This window comes from Odocoileus virginianus, chromosome 15 (genome assembly GCF_023699985.2).
Source record: "Odocoileus virginianus isolate 20LAN1187 ecotype Illinois chromosome 15, Ovbor_1.2, whole genome shotgun sequence".
Lineage (NCBI taxonomy): Eukaryota > Metazoa > Chordata > Mammalia > Artiodactyla > Cervidae > Odocoileus > Odocoileus virginianus.
In genome coordinates, this window is record NC_069688.1 from 2,828,789 (window position 1) to 2,855,480 (window position 26,692).

General features: G+C 43.4%; 1 protein-coding gene across 5 annotated transcripts in view; it reads left to right on the forward strand.

Moving 5' to 3' along the window:
* FAM135B (family with sequence similarity 135 member B) overlaps positions 1-26,692 on the forward strand; it is a 258,917-nt gene that overhangs the window by 44,040 nt on the left and 188,185 nt on the right. The window contains exon 1 of one of the 5 annotated variants that reach the window (XM_070476956.1): positions 18,262-18,367. The exons of 2 other annotated variants lie outside the window; for them this stretch is intronic. The gene's annotated coding sequence lies outside the window, so the exon portion shown is untranslated. Of the gene's footprint in view, positions 1-18,261; positions 18,368-24,663; positions 24,802-26,692 lie in introns of those variants that run through there. 2 more of the 5 variants (XM_020885861.2, XM_020885862.2) reach the window with 2 other exon arrangements.

Here is a 26,692-nt window from a genome sequence, read left to right on the forward strand (position 1 = left end):
GCATCCAACCTGGGCTGGTGATCTGTTTCACCCTAGATATACATGTTTCGATGCTGTTCTCTTGAAACATCCCACCCCCGGGTTCTCCCATAGAGTCCACAAGTCTGTTCTATACATCTGAGTCTCTTTTTCTTTTTTTGCATATCGGGTTATCGTTACCATCTTTCTAAATTCTGTTGGTGGGAATGCAAACTAGTACAGCTGCTATGGAAAACAGTGTGGAAATTTCTTAAAAAACTGGAAATAGAACTGCCATATGACCCAGCAATACCACTTCCAGGCATATACACCAAGGAAACCAGATCTGAAAGAGACACGTGCACCCCAATGTTCATCGCAGCACTGTTTATAATTGCCAGGACATGGAAGCAACCTAGATGCCCATCAGCAGATGAATGGATGAGGAAGCTGTGGTACATATACACCATGGAATATTACTCAGCCGTTAAGAATTCATTTGAATCAGTTCTAATGAGATGGGTGAAACTGGAGCCCATTATACAGAGCGAAGTAAGCCAGAAAGATAAAGACCATTACAGTATACTAACACATAAAGTATTTTTTTATATGGATCATTTTTTAGTCTTTACTGAGTTTGTTCCACTAACGCTTCTGTTTTATGTTTTCGTCTTTTGACTGTGAGGCATGTAGCGTCTTAGCTCCCCAACCAGAGATTGAATCCATATCCCCTGAACTGGAAGGTGAAGTGTTAGCCACTGAACCACCAGGAAGTCCCTGGCTTCTTAGATTTAAGTGGAATCATTCACTGACTCAACATGTGCATTGAATGTCTACTTCATGCCAAGCTTTCTGGGTGATGGCTAATAATACAAAGGTCAGAAAGGGCGGATGAAGGTCTTGTATTTGTAGAGACTGCAGTCTTGTGGGGAACACAGGCTCTGTATGGGACCTGTAGTAGAGCACTTGGCACACAGTAGGTCCACAGCAATGAGTTGTCCTCATCCTTGCTGATTCCAGGTTTAGTGATGCTCTCACAACAGCATCCCAGTGGGCCTTCTCCAGTGAACTTAATTTCAGAACTTAATTCTGAGTAAAAAGGATCCTTTCCTTTTTGTTTGTACATGTTGAGTGACAGAGGAAGAAAGCGTACAGAGTCAGACCTTAGTGCTTGTCCTGGTTCTGCCCTATTTGTTTGATAATATTGAGACAATTTTATAATATGTTTGACTTCCGTTTCTTCCTCTGTTTAATGAGGTGGTTCAGGTAGATAAACTCCCTGGTCCCTTCCAGGGGAAGACACTAGAATCTGACCACCATTTTGTCATTCCTGCCAAGGGAACTAACACTATAAATCCCTCAAGAGCCATCATTCAAGGGAGGTGTGGAGGGCAGTTATTTTCCATTTGATGGATGAGGGAGGAACTGGGACGGTGAAACGTGGCCGTGTTCCAGTAATCCACTTTCCCTCTGGCTCAGCCCATTTCTCGGCCAGGAGAATTGACCTTTGAGGAGAAACTTGGCCAATGCAATGGCTTAAACTCTAGCTGCCTGTCACAAAAGGATTTTCTCAAAATCATTCTTCCCACTTTAAAAGCAGTGGACTTAAAAGGAACTATCCCGCAGTTACCTTTCCTTTATCCTGCCTCAGCAGAACTATTCTCCCCTTCTGTTACCTGCCTATACTAACTCAGCATCTACTCCAGCTGGTTTGTAAACATCAATTAAGTGATTAAATTTTGGCTGTGCCGGGTCTTCGTTGTTACACAGGCATTTCTCTAGTTGCAGCGAGCAGGGGCTGCGCCATTTGCAGTGTGTGGGCTTCTCATTGTGGGGGCTTCTCTTGTTTCAGAGAAGAAGCTCTCAGGCACGTGGACTTCAGTAGGTCAGGGAACTCAGTAAGTGGGCCGGGGCTCCAGAGTGCAGACTCAATGGTGTGGTACAAGGGCTTCGTTGTTCTGTAGCATGTGGGATCCTCCCGGGTCAGGGTTTGAACTCATGTCTCCTCCATTGGCAGGCAGATTCTTTACCACTCAGCCACCAGGCAAGCCCTACCCCAGGTCTTGAAGTTAGGACCCGTGAGTCCTGGATATAGCTTGATCATCTGCCTTACCCTCGGAGAAACCAGTTACCTCCTGGGGAATACGATTCTCCTTTAGCGAAATGAACAGAGTGTAACATTGCCAAGAGAGCAGTGAAGATCATCATACTTTAGGTTGATTAGTGAATTTAGTTTGTACCTCACCTGATGGAGCCCGTATAGCTGTTATCCCCACTATACAGATGCTGAAACCGTGCCCATAGAGTTTAGGTCAATTGGCAGATGACACAAGGCTAATGTGTACTGAGTGCCATCAGCTGAACCCAGGCAGCCTGGCTCCAGAGCCTTCTCTCTGAACCACCACACTCCACTGTTCCTAAGGTACTCAGGGCAGCATAGGGACCCTGTTCATCCCAAGGGGTAACCTTGACCATGGACCCTGCCTTTTAGCCTAAGAAAGTCCTCTTCCTTCTGCTCATTTTCTGAACTGATCTTCAGTTCAAATGCTGCTAATTGAGTAAATCCCAAACTTCAGGGAGAAATTCCTTTGGTTTGTGCAGCTGAGGGGTCCTAGGTATGATGAGACTGAAGGGCATCATTTTTCTTGTTTTTCTTTTTTTTCTTTCACTTGGATCTAAGTGGTAGAAGGGGGTTTCCTATTTTATTGTTTGGGCAATGCCAAAGAATGCTCAAACTACCACACAACTGCACTCATCTCACATGCTAGTAAAGTAATGCTTAAAATTCTCCAAGCCAGCCTTCAGTAATACGTGAACCATGAGCTTCCAAATGTTTTTAAAAAGCTGGTTTTAGAAAAGGTAGAGGAACCAGAGATAAAATTGCCAACATCTGCTGGATCATCGAAGAAGCAAGAGAGTTCCAGAAAAACATATATTTCTGCTTTATTGACTATGCCAAAGCCTTTGACTGTGTGGATCACAATAAACTGTGGAAAATTCTGAAAGAGATGGGAATACCAGACCACCTGACCTGCTTCTTGAGAAATCTGTATGCAGGTCAGGAAGCAACAGTTAGAACTGGACATGGAACAACAGACTGGTTCCAAATAGGAAAAGGAGTGTGTCAAGGCTGTATATTGTCACCCTGCTTATTTAACTTATATTCAGAGTACATCATGAGAAACACTGGGCTGGAAGAAGCACAAGCCAGAATCAAGATTTCTGGGAGAAATATCACTAACCTCAGATATGCATATGACACCACCCTTATGGCAGAAAGTGAAGAACTAAAGAGCCTCTTGATGAAAGTGAAAGAGGAGAGTGAAAAAGTTGGCTTAAAGCTCAACATTCAGAAAACTAAGATCATGACATCTGGTCCCATCACTTCATGGCAAATAGATGGGGAAACAGTAGCTGACTTTATTTTTCTGGGCTCAAAATCACTGCGGATGGTGATTGCAGCCATGAAATTAAAAGATACTTACTCCTTGGAAGGAAAGTTATGATCAATCTAGACAACATATTAAAAAGCAGAGACATTACTTTGCCAACAAAGGTCCATCTAGTTAAGGCTATGGTTTTTCCAGTGGTCATGTATGGATGTGAGAGTTGAACTATAAAGAAAGCTGAGCACTGAAGAACTGATGCTTTTGAACTGTGGTTTTGGGGAAGACTCTTGAGAGTCCCTTGGACTGCAAGGAGATCCAACCAATCTATCCTAAAGGAGATCAGCCCTGGGTGTTCATTGGAAGGACTGATGTTGAAGCTAAAACTCCAATATTTTGACCACCTGATGCAAAGAACCAACTCATTTGAAAAGACCCTGATGCTGGGAAAGATTGAGGGCAGGAGGAGAAGGGGACAACAGAGGATGAGATGGCTGGATGGCATCACTGACTCAATGGACATGGGTTTGGGTAAGCTCCGGGATTTGGTAATGGACAGGGAGGCCAGGTGTGCTGCAGTTCATGGGGTCACAAAGAGTCGGAACAACTGAGTGACTGAACTTAACTGAACTGAACACAGTCTACTTCACTTGGATGTGATGAAAACTGAGATGAGAAAATTCACTGCCCAGAATCCTGGTAGAACATGGACTGTATTTCTCCATGTCATGTGTGCTTAGTCACTTTGTCGTGTCCAACTCTTTGTGACCCCATGGACTGCAGCCCACCAGGCTCCTCTGTCCATGGGATTCTCCAGGCAAGGAATACTGGAGTGAGTTGTCATGTCCTCATCCAGGGGATCTTCTCAACCCAGGGATCAAACCCAGTTCTGCCGCATTGTGGGCGAATTCTCCACAAACACACAGTTCTATCTAGACACAGGACCTAGTGGGGTTGTTACTGTCCACTTTATGCAAACCTTGAAAAGACTCCTGACTCATCATCAGGAGAAGCTGCCCTGTAGCAGTAATTTACTAACTTAGTTAAGGATAAACCATCCTTAAGGTAAAGCATGAGGCGATGCAGACTTGTTCTCCCGAGAACCCTTGTCTGGTTCCTTCTGATTTGTCAGTGGCAATGCATTAACATCGACTCACTTCCCAGACCCCACTGCTCTTCTTTACTCATCCAATTGTACAGCCTGATATGGTGGCCTGCCCTCCCCCAGGGGCGGGAGCTCCCCTGCAGAGCAAGGCTCCTTGACACAATATGGCTTGCTTGGAATGCATTACTCAAGGGACTTAGTGAATTGAAGAGGTATTACTTTTTACATTTTACTCTCTGTGGAGTGCCTGGTGTAAAGTTCTGGCTACTCCTCAGAATCATTTTGATTGCTTTGGTCTCTCCATATATATGTGTACACACACACACACACGCACACACACACACAGAGTCTTTCTCTCTCTATTTATTTTTTAGCTTTGTTTTCTTTTTCCCTTTGTGTTTGGCAGTAGAGATTAGGTGGAGATAATATAATGGAAAGATATATCAATTCTAGATCTGAAAGATGGAACCTGAGTCCCCGTCATTTTATTTTAAAACCCATTGAAAAGGGATGATAAATAGCATCTACGTGAGGGGTGCTGTGTGTGCCTGGCACATACTAGGTGCTCAGTTAATATGTGTTGAGCAAAAGAAACATTAAACACAGAAACACACACACATACTGTGACCAAAAAGAGATCTTCAACTGTCAACAGTTACAATTTCCATCTTCTTTGTCTTCAAATTCAACCTGATTATTTTAAAATGGGAAATACAAAAGACTTAGAAAAGCTGATTCTAGTCACGCCACACTATGTGAAGGTATTGTCTTAGATACTGAGTAACACGGCAAACAAAATCCTTGCTCTCATAGAGTATATTTGCTAGTGGGGGAAAAGAAGAAAAAAAGAATAATAAGCAAATAGTGTGTCAGGCTATGCTAAATGCAGTGTGTTAGTTCTTTACACGATAATGGTGGTGATGGATGATAGTTCAAGACTCCCAGTCTAGTCTGAATCCCACCAAATGCCCTTATTCAAGTGTCAGTGTCCCATTCCTTCCCAATTCATGATCTAAAGTTCACACAAGAGATTTGATGAGTATGGGACTTCAGTGTCCCTTGTCATTATGCAAGCTGTATAAATAATATTTATTTCTGAGTTTTAGCCACATCTGCTCTTTTTCTATAAGAAATAACTTCTTTTAAGGTTACTGTAGAAGCACTCGTATTCTCTGATGAGAGTTGAGCTGATGCAACAATTTGAAACCTGCATCTTGTTATTTTCTTCCTGTTGCCTGTGCAGTGCAGTGAGAAGGGTTCATTCCCCCTGGTATCCTTATAGTCACCTTTAACACTGTAACCCAGGTCAACAGCTACTTGGCACTTGCTAGAATAGGAACTTTCTCCCAAGAATGCCTGTCTGGGAAGCAAATGAATTAATTTTCAGGCTTCTTTTTGCTGTGGGTCATCAGTATTCCATTTTTTCATTAATAAGGAGTTCAGCACAGCATTCAACTCTAAAGATATAAACCAGCCATTCTTTGAATCCTATCTTTGAGGGTGTGTATCTTTGGAGTAATTCTGGTACCAAGCAAAGTAGTCCTCAAAGCCTAATCAGAAAGACAGAATCCACAGTTAACTATTTCAAACAGAGGGTATTTAATAGAGGCAATTGATTATATAAGTGTGGGAAGGTTGACAGAGCAAGAAGGGGACATTGGGATGACTTCACAATTAATGGTTAATAAGTATCATCGTTAATGATGATTAATGACTCAGGGATCAACACTGTTGTAAGAAGCGGCAGTGATTGCTAGGGCTGAGGAACTAAAAGGGGGAATTTGCGTTCCCAGAATATAGTAACTCTGATCTCTAGGTGGAGCTTTGTGTAGTCCGTGCTCAGACCTCTGAGAGGGGCTGTTGCAAAGCTATTGCATGGTCCTCTGGGGAGGGCTCTCTGCAGGTGGTATTTTGACTGACAAGGAGGCACAGTCCGTTTTTGTTGGTGGCAGCTTTGAAAAGCTGAGGGTAGGAGTGCCAAGCGGAGCTGATGTCTGAAGTGGAGCCGTGCTCCACTAGTGCCGCATAGAAGGGTCTGAAAAGATGAAAGAAGTTCATTGTCCCTTTTTGTTGCTTCTTGTTCTCCCTCTGGTACCTCCATTAGCAGCAGCTAAGAGGAAGTCAGCCTACTAGTGTGACTGGTAATGTGGTTTGCAGAGGCCTAGCTTTAGAATCAAAGAGCATAAAGCAGTGGGCTTGCGGCTGTGTGACAAAAGGTAAATAACCCACGTAGAGCTATGGAGAGGCAGAACTCAAGCATGCAGTTCCAGGGTCTCTGCTGAGTGCTGGCGACTAGATATCCCCATCATTGTCCTGATGACCGCGATGGGCGTCAACAAGGATAATTTCTGTTTATTGGAGGTTCGTATGTGTACATACTCACCCACCCAATCTTATTTGTGTAATAGGGCTCTTTTGATTTCATCTTTTTCCTTCTCCAGCTTGAGTTAATCTGATCAAGTCTTGCAATACTTACCTGTTGAGTATTCTGACAACCCCTGTCTCCTTCTTTTTCCTTCAGTTTTGCACCGTTTTTTGCTTCCGTTACTAAAGGGCTTGCTTGGTCTCCTTCCTTCCTTGTACTTGATCTCCTTCATTTCCTGTACTGTCCTTTTCTTTTTAATTTATTTTTAAATCCCATGTGCTGTCCTTTAACATTCCTTCCTACTGATGTCAGATAATCTTTCTTCTAAATTAAAAAAAAAAGTATAATTCTTCCAGCTAAATGGCTCACTGTGGCACATGGATAAATCCAGACCTCCTACATATTGGCTTACAAGGCCACTGATGATCTAGCTTAGTGTTTTCTTTTTCTTTTTTCCCCCCATACTGCCTGAGATCTTCATTCCCTGACTAGGGATCAAACCTGGGCTCCCTGCATTGGAAGTGCAGTGTCTTAGCACTGGACCACTAGGGAAGTCCCCATAATAAACTTTTACAACAACCATCAGTTCTTTTCTTTGACTTGAGTACAGCCTGTCACCCCTCCTCCCACCCCAGTGGACTCTAAGCTCCTTGAAGTCAGGAGCAGGTTCATCATCATCATTCTGATTTCGGCAATCCTAGAAAACTGTCTGACACACACCACATAATAAATGCACCTATAGTTTCAGAAGTTGTCCTGCCTTCTCTATGATTGATGTGCTGTGTGGTCCATGCCATTTCTTGGGAGGCAGTGTAGCTGGGGCACAATAATGCATACCTGGACAGGCATTAGGATTGAATTAGTCAGCAGCGGTCCATATAATCAAAGCTATGGTTTTTCTAGTAGTCATGTATGGATGTGAGAGTTGTACCATAAAGAAGACTGAGCACTGAAGAATTGATGCCTTTGAATTATGGTGCTGGAGAAGACTCTTGAGAGTCCCTTGGGTTGTACAAAGATCCAACCAGTCAGTCCTGAAGGAGATCAACCCTGAATATTCATTTGGAGGACTGATGTTGAAGCTCCAGTACTTGGGCCACCTGATGTGAAGAGCTGACTGATTGGAAAAGACCCTGATGCTGGGAAAGATTGAGGATAGGAGGAGAAGAGGATGATAGAGGATGAGATGGTTGGATGGCATCATCGACTCAGTGGACATGAGTTTCAGCAAACTCCAGGGGATAGTGAAGGATAGGGGAGCCTGGTGTGCTATGCAGTTCGTGGGATCACAAAGAGTCAGACATGACTCAGCAACTAAAGAACAACAGGAAGCAGTGGTGAAGCACCTAGGAGAGTCCCTGGCATATGGAGAGCTTGAACCAAGACAAGTCAGCTCAACTTTGGTCACTTTGTGGCACCCCATCCACAGAATCTGGGGGATCCCTTGATGACCTCCTGTTGCAGGGAAGCCCTAAATGCTCCCTCTCCCTAGATTAAGTCCTCCTCTAATGTTTTGTGGGTTAGTGTGAAGCATTTCCTTTTGGATTGAACATGAGACTGTGCATTTGTATCATGTCGTGCAGTGAAGAGAGAATGGGATTCGTGATCATCAAGCCTTGGCTGACTCACCATGGCAACATTTGTGATTAGTTACCACCTGATTCGAAGAACTGATGCATTGGGAAATACCCTGATGCTGGGAAAAACTGAAGATAGGAGGAGAAGGGGACAACAGAGGATGAGATGGTTGGATGGCATCATTGACTCAATGGACATGAGTTTGAGCAAGCTCCTGGAGTTGGTGATGGACAGAGAAATCTGATGTGCTGCCGTCCATGGGGTCATAAAGAGTTGGACATGACTGAGTGACTGAACTGAACTGAACCTACCCCTCAAGCCTCTTTTATGGTTCTGTGTGCTGTAGATTTCCCTTATGGCGATCACACAGGGCCATCATGGGATGACAGCTCATGTGACAGCAAGTTTGTAATCTGTGACAGTAGTTTGTAATCTGAAAGGGTACCATCTTTATGCAGCCTTCCACGGAGATTTCCATGGATACAAATGCTGGAACCTTTGCCTGGTAAAGCTCCCCCTGGATAAATGAAATCCTTCAAATTGACAGGAAATAATCTAATTTCTGTGAAAGTTAATTGAGATCTGTGTTTTATAAAGGCTAATGGTCTGGTGACAGATGTCCTAAGGCAAGCTCATGTGATGGCACACATGTTTTTTCAGGTACCAGTTATCAAACAGAATTCACATCTGTCTCTGTTAGCCTGTTTGCACAGTGGCCTCTCCTGCCCCACCCACAAAGTCTCCATGGCCATTAGAGGGGGAAACTTCATCCCATTGAAAGACATAAAATGCTGATGAGTGAAATGCAGCCCACTGCAAACTTGGCTCGAATCATGGCTACATTTCGTTAAGCAGCAGGATCTGTATTTGCTTAGGCCTACTGGCAGCTCAGTAGGAAAGACCTGCCTGTCAATGCAGGAGACGTAAGAGATGTGGGTTGGATCCCTGGGTCAGGAAGATCCCTTGGGAGGGCATGGCAACCCACTCCAGTATTCTCATGTGGAGAATCCCATGGACAGAGGAACCTGGTGGGCTACAGTCCATGGGGTTGCCAAGAGTTGGACATGGCTGAGTAACTAAAACTTCTCTCTCTCTCTCTCTCTCTCTCTATATATATATATATATATATATATATATATATATATATATTCATATACACACACACCCACGCACATACACACACACACACACACAGAATAGGGAGAGGCAATACCTTGTACAATAAATGAAGACTTTTGGGGAGACTGTGAGGACAGGATGCATGAAGCAAGATTTAAGAAGACCCAGATATAATAGTTTCAGTGGTCAATTATATAGTGTAAGCTAATTATCTCACACAAAGTGGTGATCACCTATGATGAATATTTAATAGCAGGCCCAAGAAAGCTGGTAGCTTGTTTAGGTCAATTCTAGAACTCTGCCTGAAGCCTAGTATCTTTTCAATAATATTCTGAATAATTAATTAAGTAATGAATTAATTAATGATTGTACAAAAGTTCTTGTAGCTGGTTTATTCACATACTTTGTTTCCCACCCCCACCAAAAAAATGGAAACTTTCCTGAAACTGTTGTCTTTGTGAGATAAAAACTTTCCAGTCATATAGGAGTCTTTGCTTATTTTTTTTCTTTTGAAGTCTGAGGGATATGCAAGCTTTATAGCTAATTTTCATTAGTTCTGAGCATATTTCTGTTATGTCATTGAGCAGAGTTAATAACTGCTAATTATAACATCTGGATCCTCTTGAGGTCAGTCTCCATTGATTGTCTTTTAAGAATGTGTCATGATTTTATATTTCTTCTCATGCTGAACCTTTTGGACTCTATCTTGGATATTGTGAACATTGTGCTATAGTCTATAATATTCTTCCAATGAGTGTGTTTTGTTAATGTTTTTGCTGATTTGATTGTTATTATTTGTTGGTTTGTTTGTTTAGAGCAAAATTAACTTGGTTGAACTCCAGTGGCATCCTCTGACTTTGGGGCAGCAGCTCAAATTGGAGTTCAGTTATTTATTTGTTTTTTCATGACTACGTTGAGTTTATTCTAAGAGGTTTGATTCAACATTAGAAAGTCATCTTGTGGTGCTTGGTGTCTGAGCCATGTCCAACTCTTTTGAATCCGCATCTCCTGTGTCTCCTGCATTGCAGGCAGATTCTTTATCTGCTGAAACATCTCTACTAGTGCAATTAATCACATTAATAAGTTAGAAGAGGAAAGCCAAGTGAACATTTCAATCTATACAGAAAATGCACCTAGTAATATGCCAACCTCTTATTTTTAAAATTTTAACCTTAGTCCAGATGCTTGGGGTCTGACCCACGCATGCATGGTTTTGGGGGCAGCCAGAGATTAGGACAGGATGTCTACAGAATGTGTGGTTCCTTTCTCTGTTTCTTTCATTTCTAGGTTTCTGCCTTACTTTGCAGAGGCTGAAATTGTCCTGAATTCTGTCTTATAGTCCCTTAGGCCCGAAAATACTATCATCTTTTATAAGAGTGGTGCCCTGCCCGTGTGCTAAAGCCATTTAACAAGGAAACAGTGAGGAAGTAACAGGAGTGTGATTTGAACTTGATTTGTAGATTTAGGCAGAATCAGAACTTAGCTGGTGTTTGAAATCACTCAAAATATCCTTTCTCTTACTGTCTTATAGATTCCAACTGTACTCCACACTTTTACTGAGTAAGTAGAGTTCCAAGAACTCTCAGGAAATCCATAGGATCCTACCCTCAGCTAGAAGATACAGCACCTTCTTGAGATGAGAGGTGTGGAATTGTAGGAGCTCCTTACTTGAGAGTCCCTTGAGTAGTAATCATAAAAGATGTTGTAATAAAATTTTGCATTTAAATTACCTCTTATTCTCAGCATGTCAGAGTGCTTTACAAACACAAATTGCTGGAAACCTTTTAGGTTAATTAAAATGAGCAGATTTCCCAGACAAAGAAGGTGACTGTTTTTGTACTTTCACATGTGTTTTGTACAGGTGAGTGAGTTGAGGCACCAATAAGTTCTTGAACTAGTCAAACCACGATGTTCTGAAAATGGGTGAACTCAGACGAGCACACCATCCATGCTGCCAGATTCCACTGCTCTTCAGAATAATAATGATAACATCAGCGGCTCATGAAATTCGTGAAAACTCATGTTCTTGTCAGTCTCTGTGCTACCACTGGTCAAACACCTGCCAGTCAGCCTGGCCCGTGGTTGGCAGTCTCACGTTGCTTTCTCCCAGTGCCCCTGGAAGTAGGTCTTCCTTTCACTTTCTGCTGCTGTAAGTTAGGTCTTCTTTTCACTTCACAGTCCAGGAAACTGGACTCAAAGCCCTTGAGCCGCTTGCCCTGAGTCCTCCAGCTAGGAGGTAGCAAACCTGGGAGTTTGGCTCATTTGTCCGATTCTTATGCCTAGACTTTTTCTCTACCAATATCGTTCCCAAATGCTATGACTTTCCCCCTTATTCCTAAACTCCTGAGGAATATAACGCATTCTCACCAGAAATAGCAGCTCATCACAGACCGGCTGACTTGGAGTAGGATTTCAGAGTTGGGGGTTAAAGGAGCTGAGAGGCTGTTGATAGAAGTTGGACCACGAGGGGCTTGGAGAACAGGCTAATGCCTTGGACCTTATTCTGCCTTATGTGTCATCCATTTGTCAGGGTCAGTCTTCAGCACTCAGTCATCCCAGAGGCAAAGGGAGGGAGCTCCCCATGCTCATGAGCATATACTGTGGACAGACACTTTAGGAAACACATTACTAAGTGTTGCCACCACCGACTCTATGAGATAGGTTCTTATCTTCATTATATAGAGCCACGGACCAAGACTTAGAAAGATGAAAGGATTTTCTGAAGGTTGCATCGCCCTTAAGTAATGTCACCAGCTTATTTAATTGCCAAGGCAGGTTCCTACCACTCATGCTGTTTAAAAAGCTGCATTCTGCAGATAACCAACAAGGACCTACTATATACACAAGGGACACTGCTCACTGCCCTGCAGTATCCTATGCAGGAAAACATCTGAAAAAGGATGGATGGATGTGTGCCCGTAACTGACTCCGTTTGCCATATGCCTGAAACTAACACATCGGTGTTGGTCAGCTCTTCTCCAATATAACATACACTTAAAAAGTCACATTCTCATCTGATCTGATGGCCAATTCGATCTGAATCCAATGTGCTCACCTGTGTGGACTCTGCACGCGTGCTCAATGCTCAGTTCTGTCTGACTCTTGGTGACCCCGTGAACTATAGCCCTCCAGGCTTCCCTGTTCATGGGATTTCCCAGGCAGCTGGACAAGTTGCCATTTCCTACTCCTCGAGATCTTCCTGACCCATGGATCAGATCCGCATCTCCTGCACTGGCAGGCAGCTTCCTTACGACTGAGCCACCTGGGAAGCCCTGTGTGGATGTTACTATGTGAGGATTTTCTGTTCAAGGTGGACACAAGGTTGCCAAGTTTGTATTTGGAGACTATTGTGATTTTATGACTTGCTCATACCAGCAAAATACAAGAGTGTCCTTTCCCTTATCCTTGTGCCAGCCTGGCATGTTTATGTTACAGACAGCCTTGCCCAGAGTAAGCCTGGGGGTGCTCCTGTGTTCTAACCCCTGTTGTGTTCACAGAATTGCTTATGAAGCCAAGATTACCCCCTGTGCCTCAGTCTTTGATTTCACACAAAGCAGAGGGGGTGGGCACACAGGCCAGATCGCCGTGTTCTTTTCACAGAGAGCTGTAATTAGGACACGGTGGTCACTGGCAAAACCCGCGGGCACTTCGATCCCTGCTGTCCAATTCAAATTAATACCTTTCAACAAATATTTCTGTGGAGGAAGCCACTTCTCTGCATTGCATTGCCATCACAATAACAACACACATAACATAAAAATACAGTGCAGGAGTGTTTTGCAGAGAAATGGAAGAAATATGCATGTAAATGTGATCTTTTCACCAAATCAGGTACGTTGGGCCTCCTATGCTATGCCCAGTGAACTCTTCTTGTGAATATAGGTTCTCCCATCATGTTATTACCAAGGATATTGCTGAGTTCCATGATTTCCCTCTCCATTGACCATCCGTCATGTCTAAGATATGTGTTATGTTAAATGCTCCCTTTGTTAAGGGAAGGAAACCAGCCCCACCTCTTTAGTGACACTGTTATTACAAAGTGGGGTACCCAACCCTCCCCGTACAATAGGGCATGCTGATCATCACAGATGGTATGGTCTGAAGTCCAGGAGATGCAGGTGGTAGAAAGCTGAAACAGCCCTGCTCAGCACATCTGTAGTTTTGCAATATCTGCTGAATCCAGATCCTAGCCTTCCAGCTGGACAAGGGGGTAGCTTGCTTCAGTTCCAATGCGGAACCAAATAGGAAGTCACTCTTACAGTTTTTAAACAAAGGGACTGTGGTTTAGAAAAATCATTTTGAGAGTAGAGGGTAGTTTGTGAGCTTTAAGTATGTGGGGGCTCTTTTTTAAAATTACTTTTCATTTGAGTATAGTTGATTTGGGCTTCTCTGGTGGTTCAGGTGGTGAAGAACCTGGCCACAATGTGGGAGGCCCGGGTTTGATCCCTGGGTCAGGAAGATCCCCTGGAGAAGGGCATGGTGACCCATTTCAGTATTCTTGCCTGGAGAATCCCCTGGACAGAGGAGCCTGGCGGGCTACAGGTCCATAGGGTCGCAAAGAGTCTGATATGACTGAAGTGACTTACCTTTACCTTTTTACTTTTATAGTTGATTTACAATAATGTGTTAGTTTCTGCTATACAGAAAGTGAATCAGTTATACATCTACATCTATCCACTCTTTTTTTAGATTCTTTTCCCATACAGGTCATTAGCGTATTGAGTAGAGCTCCCTGTGCTATCTAGTAGATTCTTAGTTATCTGTTTTATATAGAGAAGAGTGTGTATGTCAGTCCCAACCTCCCAATTTATCCCTCACTCTTTTCCCCCTTGGTAACCATAATGCTGTTTTCTAGATCTGTGACTCTGTTTAAGTTTTGTAAATAAATTCCTTTGTACCATGTTTTTATATTCCACATATAAGCGGTATCATATATTTGTCTTACTCTGACTTACTTCACTCAGTATGACAATCTCTAGTTCCATCCATGTTGCTGCAAATGGCATTATTTCACTCATTTTATGGCTGAGTAATATTCCACTGTGGATTTATTTAGAGACATTTATCGTGGCCCTAATTCTCAGAGCAGACTGAGCCTGGGTGAGATAATGTTGTTGAAAATACACAAAAGGTTTCAAAACTCTTATACCTAAGCTATTTATAGCTATTATAAATATAATTGTTGTTGCATTTGATAATTAATGTTTAGTATAATAATGTTGTTATTGCATTTTAATAAGTAAGACAATAGTAGTGTTACTGGATTTGACAACAGTAGTGATACCACATAGTAAAGCAGCACACCCGTAAAATGAAGGTAACACCTCTGCTTCCCCCGTGGTGAGGAGGTATCGGTGGGATGCTAAGCCTGGGGCTGTTTCAGCCAGACTTGGGAGACAAAAGTTCCAAGAGGAAGAGCAGAGGCTGTGCCTGGAGCGGTCAGTGCAGGTGATAGGGCTGCTCAGGGCACGTCCTGGAGCTGAGAGATGGCCAGGCCGACTGGAGCCACTCTTTGGTAATAATGCACTTCCTTGAGCCATGCATTTCACATGAACTCTGAGAACCAGGCTTGGCTGGTACCTCCAATTCGTACACAGTTAACAGGTTCTGAGATGATTTGCTTCTCAGCTGTTCATACAGGGTCCTAAGATGGTAGTAGGGCCTCTCCGGTCATTCGGTGGTAAAGAACCTGCCTGCCATTGCAGGAGACGCAGGTTCAGTCCCTGGGTCGGGAAGATCCCCTGGAGAAGGAAATGGCAACCCACTCCAGGATGCTTGCCTGGAGAATCCCATGGACGGGGAGCCTGGTGGGTCATAAAGAGTCAGGTACGACTTAGCTACTGATCAAGAACAAGGTGACTGTAGGTAAGAAATGTCATAGCCATGTTAAAGAGCACTGAGTGTCACTTCCCAAAGGAACCATGTCACGGAGTCATCCTGACATCCATTCTTTATGCTGTGACCTGGTGAGGTGGGCAGAAGCACTGAAGTGTAGGATTTGGTGTCTGCAGTCTGTAAATGGATCCTAATCTTCTGCTTCTTGCTAGGTGTGCAATGCTGGGTCAACACATTGCTTTATAACCTCTAGGTTCTTCATCTATAAAATGGAACCATTTATATCTGTCATGGCTTTGGAAAGCCTAATACAGGGCAGATACTCAGTACATGTCATTTTTTTCTTTTCTTTTTCCTTAGCTTTCCTGATTATCCTCCCTTCCAAAGAAAATGAAGGCTCAGAATTGAAAAAAATTCAAGAGCTGCAGAAACAACATTAGATTCATATTTAGACAGCAATTGATTTTTTTCCTTGGGTAAGAAAAATTATGCATTTCCTTCTAAAATATGAAGAGTGGTGATTATGATTCATGCACACATGATTCATAGAGAAAGCTGGAGCTAAAACACAGCTAAACTAATAATATTTCGTCCTTGTGACTAAAGCTTGTCCAATCTTAGAACATGGACCCAGAGTTAGAGCAAAGAATCCTGAGGGCAGTTTTGCCCATGTTCTGACTTAATCACAGGGACATGGGCAGGAGAGACTGCTGTTCCCTTGTAACCCACCTCCCCAAGGTGGGTGCATTTCTGTTATCTGCAGCTGCTCCCTTTTCTTCACCCACTGAGCTTCCAAGTATGATTGATTTCTACTAATGATGCCCAGAGCCGGGCTTCATCTTCTCTGTTGTGGATTATTGCAGCAGCTCCTAACGGGTGTCCCCATCTGTTGTATCTGTCCCTCTCCAGCATACCTGTTCTTTCTCTTCTTACTGAAGTGAATTCTTAAAGCATCGGTCAACTGTGTAGCTGAGAAGAAAGGTCACAGACTCGGGCATTAGTCAGTTTCTCACCATGTGACCCTCAGCTGCCTCGCCTTGCCAAACATGAATTTCATCATCTATGAAACAGAAATGACATTCACTTAACGGTCTCTTTGATGAGGATGAAACGTGTGTAAAATAGCTTGCACTGTTCCTGAAATACAATAGGTAATCAGTCAGTGGCTTTGTATTGCTGAAAAAAATCAGGCCTAATTTTATTATGCTTTTTAAGGCCCTTCATGTGTATCTCCTCCCTTCACTGTCTGTATACTGCACACGGCTTCTCTGCCTCCTCTTCTGACTTTGCGTTTTCCCATTGGCGTCGTCTAGGAACTGATGCTTGAATGGATACCATTCCTTTGTCTTGTCTTCTGTGTGCCTTTGTATGGCAGTATAATTGTTTTACAATGTTGTGTTAGTTTCTGCTCTATAATGACCTGAATCAGCTACGCATGCATGGTCAGTTGTGTCTGACTCTTTGTGACCCCATGAACTATAGCCCGCCAGGTTCCTCTGTCCATGGAATTTTCCAGGCAAGAACACTGGGGTGGGTTTCCATTTCCTACTTCAGGGAATCAGCTCTATGTGTACATAAATCCCTTGCCTCTTGGACCGCCCTCCCACCTCCGTCCCCCACGTCTAGGTCATCACAGAACTCCGAGCTGAGCTGCTTCCCACTAGCTCTCTGTTTTATATGTGGTGATGTATATGCGTCAATCCTGATCCTCCACCTCATCCCACCCCTCCTTCCCCCGCTGTGTCCACATGTCTGTTCTCTATATCTATGTCTCTCTTCCTGCCTTGCAAATAGGTTCATCTGTACCATTTTTCTAGATTCCACATAAACACATTAATATGTGATATTTGTTCTTTTCTTTCTGATTATCATGACTCTATATCCAGACTCTAGGTCCATCCACATCATGACTCAATTTCATTCCTTGTTACAGCTGAATAATATTCCACTGCATATACGAACCACATTGTCTTTATCCGTTCCTCTATCGATGATTGAGTGCCTAGACTGTTGCAAGAAAATCAAGTTCTTGTGGGGTTCCTTCACCCCCAAGGAAGTGAAGCAGATAGCACCACAGATCTATACTGTGTCTAACACAGGATACGCTCACTCACCAGGACCGTGCTCACTGTGACCAAAAGTAGGCTCTGGTTGCTCATCGCTCGGAAGCCAATGAGGAGGCCAGGCTGTTGGAAAGGGAAGTCTGCTTTATTTTGGATGCTGACAATGGGAGGGGGGGTGGGAGAGGGCAGATGCTTGTCCAAGGGCCAGCTTCCCCCACACTTCACCACCAATCAAGAAGCAAGAGGTTTGATAGGCAGAAGGAGGAGGCTACGTGTAGAAACGGCATAGTCAGCTCTGAGTCATCCTGAAATTGGTCATGCAGTGGGTCTGACCGCGTCATCCTGACTGTTTTCAGTACAGTTAGTTTTCAGTTTCAGGGTTAGTTTGTTCTCATTTCTTTGAGGCCAATTCTCAGAATTATGGCAGCTTAAGTCATGGCCACGTTCTGGTCATCATGCAGTTAACTTCTCCCACCTGGTGTGGGTTTAGGTATCTACAAGGCAGCTCACAGGATGTGGCTCAGAATATTATCTACAGCCCTCGAGGAGGGATTTGACTTTGTTTACTGATGAAACTGTTATTATTTTGTCTGTTTTACTGTGTTTCTTTGCTTCTGTGTGTTCTCACTTCTCTGATTGAACCTATTCTTTGTCTAAAGCTTTTCCATGACAAAAGGCAGGTGGAGGACATGGTCAGGGAAGGCCCGTAGATCCTGCTCTGTGTCTCTGCTGTGTGCTCACGCTGTTCGATACTGTCAGAGTCGCTATGAGTCTGAGTCAAAATTGGCCACTGACCTTCAGGACTTTACATCATAATAGAAGAGAAGGCTGAGCTAATCCGTGTATACCAAAGAGAATGAGAAAAGTTCCAAGAATGGTTGGGCCATACAGGTTGAATGAGACAGGGGACACATCTGCTCCAGAGGACGTGACCAAAGACTTTAAGGAAGACCATGAAGTAAGTGACAGTTGGTGAAGAACCAAGGACAAACTCAATAGGCAGCTTGGAGTGGTGGTGACCTCACTGGCTTGGATCCAGAGAGGGGCTCTGAATACCAGCCCTGGTCCTAACCAGCAGCTCCTGTACCTGCAAAGCTCTTTCATACAATCATTTGAAGACCTGCTTCTTTTCTATCATCCAGGCCTGTGTTCTGGTGTCACATCCTATGAGTCCTTTGCTGAATGCCCTTTGTAAAGGCATCTTGGACACTTTAGCCCACTGCTCTTCATGTCAGATGTCGTCGCTGTCTAATTCTTTTCTCTGTTGCCCCAGTTCTTTGATGCGTGTACCTTTCTGAAACGCGATTTAGGAGAGAGGAGTCCTGCCCGTCCCAGGGGTTCTCCTGATGGGTATCCGTCCGTTTAGCCTCCTTCCCTTCCAGTGGCTGGTTTAGGGAAGGGTGTGTGACCTAGTCCTGGACAGTGAGGCCTGGGGATCATGGGGACCTCTGGGAAGGACTGTTTTTTCTCTCCCAAGAGAGGTGGTTTTAGGAGATGTCTCTCCTCCTTCTGATGTTGATGTTATGCCAATATGTGGAATAACTGTAGCCACTTTGCAAACCTGAAAGGCTCCAGGCTTGGATAAAACTATAACCTGAAAGCCACAGAATGAAAAGATGGGTGGAGCCTGAGAACCTCAGGACAGCAGCGGCCCCGGCATGACATCAGTTACCTCTGACTTATTGTGTGTGGGGGGTGGGGGGGGGTGGGATGAGTGTACATTTGTTATGTTTGTTTGTTGTGTTGTTTAATCCAGAGGTAGGAATCTGTTGTGAGTTGCAGGCTTGTGACTTGTTACAAGTGTTTGGCACTACCGTTGCACCGTGCGGCAGCCTTGAGAATATGTAAACAGAAGGGTGTGGCTGTGTCCCAGCAAAATTCTCATGAAAGGGGCGGACCCGCCTGTGAGCCAGGACGGGTTTAATCACTGACTCAGCATTCTGCTCCTTTCCAGTGAAGCCTTGCCACGAATGCATTTTGTCTTCCTTTACCCTGACTCATTTCCTTAGCTGCCAGTATTACTGCAAACGGATTATTTACTTGTTTGGTAATTCCATCTCTCTCGCTGGAAGGTAAGTTCTGTGGTGACAGGGATGTGTATTCTCTTGTTCGACACCCGGCACAGAAGGGGAGTTCCATGAGTGCGTGAGGGAGCGTGCAGGCAAGCACATGGACTTGGGCCAGCTTATTCATCTCTTTGAGTTTCAGTTTGATTTCCTCCTTTCTGGAAGGTGAGTGATAATAGTAGCTGGAGGTGAATATAAACCTCAGTGGATACCTGTTGTCACCATGTGATTACACAAAGCAGCCCCCTCCCCCTTTCTCAAAACTACCCCAAATTGGATGATAAATTGCATGGTCCCTTTAACGTTAGTAACTGTTTATTGAGTCTTGCTGTGCATGGGGCTAGTGTTAAGCTCATTTCTTGTATTACTTTGTCTGCTCCCTTAGGAAATCTTTTGAGTGTTAAGCTCATTTCATTTGTTATTTTATCTATTCCCTTAGGGAACCTTATGAGATGGCTGCTGTTATTCCCATTTTAGAAGTGAAAAAAAAAAAAAAACAAAACAAAACCCAAGGCTCAGAAGGAGAAATAACGTGTTCATAGACACACAGCAATGGCAGAGCTGACATGTCGGACTCCAAGGAACATGGCCCCAACTGTTATATTCTGGTAGATTTCATGCCCAAGGATGCCTGTAGTGACATATCCCTCCCTTGGCAAGGTGGCCCCGCCCGTCCCCATGGAGACTGAAATTCCTTCTCCTCCGTTTATACCTGGGTCAGTCCTCTCACCTGGCTTGACAAGTAGGCTGTGGCTGAAGTGCTGTCTTTCATCTTCCAAGCCTGGGCCTTTAAGAGGTCTGCAGCTTCCACTATAACCTTCCAGAATGTTCCCTCATGGAGACCATCACCAGCATGAACTCTGACTGCCCCTCAGGATGGACAGGCCAGGTGCCATTTTGCACATCCTAGCCACGATCCAGAGCCCCCAGGCTGGAGGTAGGGTCAGGAAGCTGAGATCTAATCAAATTTCTGATCCATGGAATTGGGAGCCGACAATAACATTGTTGTTTAAGTCAGTGAGTTACAGGGTTATCTTGTTATGCGTCAGAGGATATCCAAGGCACATGTGAATGTCCTTTCAGTGTCCACTCTAGGATGAGAAGTGTATGCCAAGTGTCTGGGTGTGTGTGGCTCGTGGGTGATCAGTAAGTAGTGGCTGCTCACATCAGCACAGATGGAATTAGAAACCACAGTAGCCAAGTCAGGTGCATATGAAAGTTGGCCTGGGGAGGGTGGGGCTGCAAAGATGTTGAAAGGATTAAATGAAACAGTGACAATACTGACTTTGCCATCTCTGTAAACTTTCCTCTCTAGAAAGTACTCTCTTACCTAGAATTTCATATTTTGGGTGCAATGGATATAAAGTTTCAGTTATACAAGATTAAGTAAGTTCTAGATACCAGCTGTATAACATTTAGCTATAGTTCATAGTACTGTATTGTACACTTAAAATTTTGTTAAGATGGTAGATCTCATGTTAAATGATTTCACCACAATTTTTTTATTTTTTTTTAATTTTTTTTCCATTTATTTTTATTAGTTGGAGGCTAATTACTTTACATCATTACAGTAGTTTTGGTCATACATTGAAATGAATTAGCCATGGATTTACATGTATTCCCCATCCCGGTCCGCCCTCCCACCTCCCTCTCCACCCGATCCCTCTGGGTCTTCCCAGTGCACCAGGCCCAAGCACTTGTCTCATGCACCCAACCTGGGCTGGTGATCTGTTTCACCCTAGATAATATACATGTTTCAATGCTGTTCTCTTAAGATGCACAGAATATTTCACAAAGTACAAGGAAAAATATTAAAATAACCAGGCACAGTGGGGGAATTCTTGCATATAAAATCCTCAAAGCTGGGACCCAAGACACGGTTCTGCCCTTTGCTTGCTCGTGTCCTGGAATTGATCTTCCCAGGTCTCAGTCAGTGCCTTTGTCCTTTTATGATGGGGAGGATTTCTGAAAGGGGCCTTTCAGGTATAAAAAAATAAATGCAGCTCTAATATTTAAAGTACTTAAGAGCAGATTTTGTTTCATGTCAGGACAGTTTCTTTGATATCTGCTCTGGGCCGGATGCCACCTCTGTGTCTGCTGTCCTCCTTGTAAGCAGGGATTTTAACCAGGCTTTTTGCAAAACACAATCATGATATGGGATTTGCCCATAGTCATCCACAGAAAGCTGCCCCCGTGCAAGTTTGTTCCAGTGCTACAAGGGAACTCGAGAGGAGGTGCTGAAAACAAATGAACCTTCTGGAGAAGTAGTCACATTCCTCAGCTTCCTCTTCTCCTTTATCATCAGCAAATGGCTGTTTTCTTCCTTTAGCTGCCAAGAAGTTATGGTTAATATAGAGTTCATCACACAGGGTCTGTGCTCACTTAGATGCTTCCTACATTTTTCTCCAGTAATGGTGGCAGCCACAAGGAGAGCAGGAATAATGGTGATGATCATACCAGTCAATTCAGGAGAGATCTATTGACTGCCTATAAGAGGCCACCCAAGTTTCCTGGGACATGACATCAAGGCATGAATAAGGCATAGTCCAGACCTCGTGTTGCTCATAGACGATAGTAGAGACAGATAGAAAATGAATTACAGTTCAGTGGAGAGAGTGCAAACACAGGAGGTCCAGATGGTACCAGGTTAATTAACTCTGCCTGACGAAGTCTTCCCTGACCTCCAAGCCTGGCCCCAATGCTCCCTGTTTTAAAGCTCTGTGCATTGTTCATTCATAGCATTTACAACAGCTGGAAATTACATTTGAGAGTGATGCACATGAGTCCTGCTTCAACAATGTAGGCACTGGAAGGACAGGACGTTTTACTCACCATGGCATCCTTAGTAGCTGGGCTGGTGACATCTATGCAGTAGGCACCCAGGGGCAGTTTGTGGAATGGAATTAAGGGAGTGTGAGATCAGGGAAGACTTCTGAGGGAATGAGATATTTATATTAGGTTTTGAAGGATGAATAGAAGTCTGCATCTGTAATAGGAACAAAAGTAAATATAAAAATATTGACAGTGTAAGAGGAAGGTATAACCTCTTTGAAAGTGAAAGTGTGCAAGTGTTAGTCGCTTAGTTGTGTCCGACTCTTTGCAACCTCATGTACTGTAGCCCACCAGACTTCTCAATCCATGGGATTCTCTAGGCAAGAATACTGGAGTGGGTTGCCACACCCTTCTCCAGGGCATCTTACTGACCCAGGGATTGAACTCAGGTCTCCAGCATTGCAGGCAGATTCTTTACTGTTTCAGCCAACAAGGGAAGCCATGAACTCATTAGCTATTTGTTATTGAATCGCCAGTTGGACCATAAAGAAGACTGAGTGCCAAAGAATTGATGCTTTGGAATTGCGCTGGAGAAGACTCTTGAGAGTCCCTTGGATTGCAAGGAGATCAAATCAATTAATCCTAAAGGAAATCAATCCTGAATATTCATTGGAAGGACTGATGCTGAAGCTGAAGGTTCAATACTTTGGCCATCTGATGCAAAAAGAGCTGACTCACTGGAAAAGACCCTGATGCTGGGAAAGATTGAAGGCAAAAGAAGGGGGTGACAGAGGATGAGATGGTTAGAAAACATCACTAATTCAGTGGACATGAATGTGTATTTTTGTTTCAGGATAAAACATGAGCCTTTTGAAAAAATCAAGTTAAAAGTCATACTGCAATATATTAATATTGTGGAAGAAAATGTAAAAATAATGATTGAAATAATGCATATTTGTATAATCTCAATGGATTTTCCAAAACTCAGAAATTCAGCTTAACCAGCATCTATATCAGACAAACAGGCATCATATACACTCTGCCATATTCCCTTTGGGTACTGAAAACCACTGCTAAGAACATACTGTCCTGACTTCTGACACCATAGGTTATTAGTTTTGACTATTTTGAACTTTATAGAAATAGGATCATACATTCTTTTGCATTTGGCTTCTTTTGTTCGAACATGACTATGTAATTCATCTATATTCCTGCTTATAGTAGTATTTTACCATTTAGTGTCTGAAGTATAAATATACCTCATTTAATTTACTCATTCTACTAAGATTTGTATAATTTCCAGTATTGAAGTAGTATAGGTAATGATAATATTCATATCCATGCCTTTTAATGTACATTTGTGTGCATTTCTGTTAAATACTTTGCTAAGACTGGCATAGCTATATTATAGGCTATGTGCACATTTAGTTTTTGTAAATACTGCTACATAGTTTTTCGAAGTGGTCATATCAATTTACACTAACCCCATCTGAACAAAGAAATTTCATTTATTTCACATCCTCTTACACTTGGCATCATCTGCCTTTTTCATTTTGGCCATCTGGTCAGTGTGAACTAATATCATATTGCAATTTTTAATTTGTGTTTGTAAGATTGTAAATGAAGTTAAGCCTCTTTACATTTGATTATTGGGCTTTCCTGGTGGCTCAGATGATAAAGAGTCTGCCTGCAATACAGGAGACCCAGGTTGGATCCTTCGGCTGGGAAGATCCCCTGGAGAAGGGAATGGCAACCCATTCCAGTATTCTTGCCTGGGAAATTCCATGGACAGAGGAGCCTGGTGGGCTATAGTCCATGGGGTCACAAAGAGTCAGGCACGACTGGGTGATTGACATTTTCACATTCTCTTACACTTGGCATCATCTGCCTTTTTCATTTTGGCCATCTGGTCAGTGTAAACTAATATCATATTACAATTTTTAATTCATGTTTGTAAGATTGTAAGTGAAGTTAAGCACCTTTACATTTGATTAGTAGTCATTTGGTGCAGTGTTTTGATGTATAGTTCAAGGCATATGTTCCTTTTGTGCTGTGCTTACCAAATCGTACTAAAATTCTCCAGTTCCTTTAAACTCTTGGATGCCATGAACTAAGCCTCCTTTCTTTGTATGGCTTCAGCACCAAGGACAGTGTCTACCAGACCGTTTGTTCACCAAAGCTCATATGAAAGCTCAGGGTTCACATAAGTTTCTTATTCAAAGAGGTGAAACCAGGATGGAAAAGCCAAGCCTGGAGGATGCTAATCCTATGTTCTGATGCTCTAAAGAGAATGAAGAAGGCTTAGCTGCCCCTTTCATCTCCATTGCACCAGAGCCATTCCAAATGGAATGCTCAATTAAGCCAATGAGTGGAGTCCTTCTGAACAATGGACATTCTAATATGGCCACTGTTAGGAGAACACCTGCCTTCCCTCTCAACAGTTTTATGGATACAGGGGTGGGCTCTCTCTTGGCTCCCTTCACAGCCACATCTCATTTATGTGGAGCCTACTCAGAGTGATCCTTAATCTTCCAGTTATACTCAATGCTTCCAGGTAAGTGGTTATAGGCACTGAAATACAGTGCCTAAAAGTATGTGCTTTAGGATACAGTTCCATTTTTCATTAACTCCATTTGAGCTTTGGTCAAGTTACTTGCCCAAAGTTCCAGCTTAATATTAGGTTAATCTCCCCCACCTCCAAGGTCATTGTAAGGGTCAGATAGTCCATGAATGTGAAATATTTGGGAGAACTCCTGGCAAAGACTGATCACTCACTCAGTGACAGATCTTGTTATTAATGGTGATAGAGTGTGTAATTTTGAGATTTAGTAAAAGATAGTGGTGACCATGTGTTTGGCTCTACATTGCTTTGGGATGCATTTATGATGGGCATGTTGTAAAGTAAGAGGCAAATCAGTGGAGTAAACCAACTATGACTAACTGAGCCTAGTGAAGGTTACACAGTATCTGTGCATAAGGACACTTTGAAGAACTACCTAAGAAATAATGTTTGTAAAATGCAATGTGATGTATGGCTCAAGAAATGTCAAAGGGATATAGAGGAGGTTGCCTCGAAGGCTGGGGTGAGAGATGAGGCTCAGAAAGTACCTTTAAGCCAGATCAAGGAAGGCCTTGTGTGCTATGCCAAAGGGATGGACTTTAGTCTCCAGACATTGGGAAGCCAGTGGAGATGTTTGACAGAGGAAGGAGATAAAGCTAATTTTCAGGGGATGGGCCTAAGGGGAGCTGAGGGGTTATTAGAGTAAGTTACTATATCACTGCCTTTCATTCCTAGACTCCAGAGAGTAAAGGATTCCCCTTGAGACAATGTCCTCTTAATTGGCTCTTTATACTAATTAACTGCCTCTTGACCTTCTATCTTCAGCCACTTAAATCATTGATGATCTCCTGCAAAGGCCTTTTCAGCTTTGCTCTTTGGGAAGCTTCATGGAAAGTGGATGGGGCTCTGTCATGAATCAGAGACCTGTCCCAGCCTGATTTCTGCTGCTCCTTTGCTGTGTCCCTGGGGTGTCTCTTAACCTGCCATGGTTTCAGTGCCAAATTCTATATTGAGAGAGGCAGCCCAGCAATTTCCCCACTGGGCAAAAATTCTATGATTAAATCCTTTGTCATTGTCACCACAGATAGCTAAACTGTAGAGCTTCGCAGGAAGGTCAGGGTCAATTCAACATCCTGGGGAGGAGACTGCTACTTAGCTTACACCTGCTTCAGATCAGATACTGTGCGAGGCCCTTAACTCATGGTGACATAGTTCACCAACCCAGGTTCACAAGGAATGTAGCTCTTTTTCTGAAGTTGAACTCCATTTCTATTCTAATCTCCAGTTTATAAATAGCAGCCATAGGGTCCAGAATCTCTCCTTACTCTTCTGTGAGGTTGAAGCCAAGTTCTTGGGCTTGCAGAAAGTCACAGTATTAGAGGTGAGGGTGGAGGTTGGGAGATGGAATTGTTTAATCCTTGGTTATTATTTGCCCGCATCATCATCATTTGAATTGTATGTCTCCTTATAGGAGCCTTAGTCTTAACCTCTCAGCTCTTAGCCCAGGGCTTCCTTCCGTGTCTGGCTCCATGAAGACTTTAAGTTCCTTTTTCTAGGACACCAGTCAGTGCCTGGGAAACGCTGAGGACGTGCTGTGTCCCCCAGCCTGACCCAGGATGAGCAGATACAGGGGCAGTCTGCACAGAGATTCTTCCGGGTCGTCAGCAGAGACTTGTTGTCTCTGTAAGTAGGGTCCCCCGGCTGAGTTTGCAGGTGGGGAAGAGCATGGAGCCTCTTACAGGGGATGTGCCATCTTTCTTCCTTTCAACTCTCTCTCAAATTGCCCTGTTCCAGTCAAACGTTAGGTAGTTTCTAGTTTGAAGAGGGGGAAGATTAGATTACACTGTAATCTTCTAAAGCTACTATTCAGGCTGGAATTCCTAGA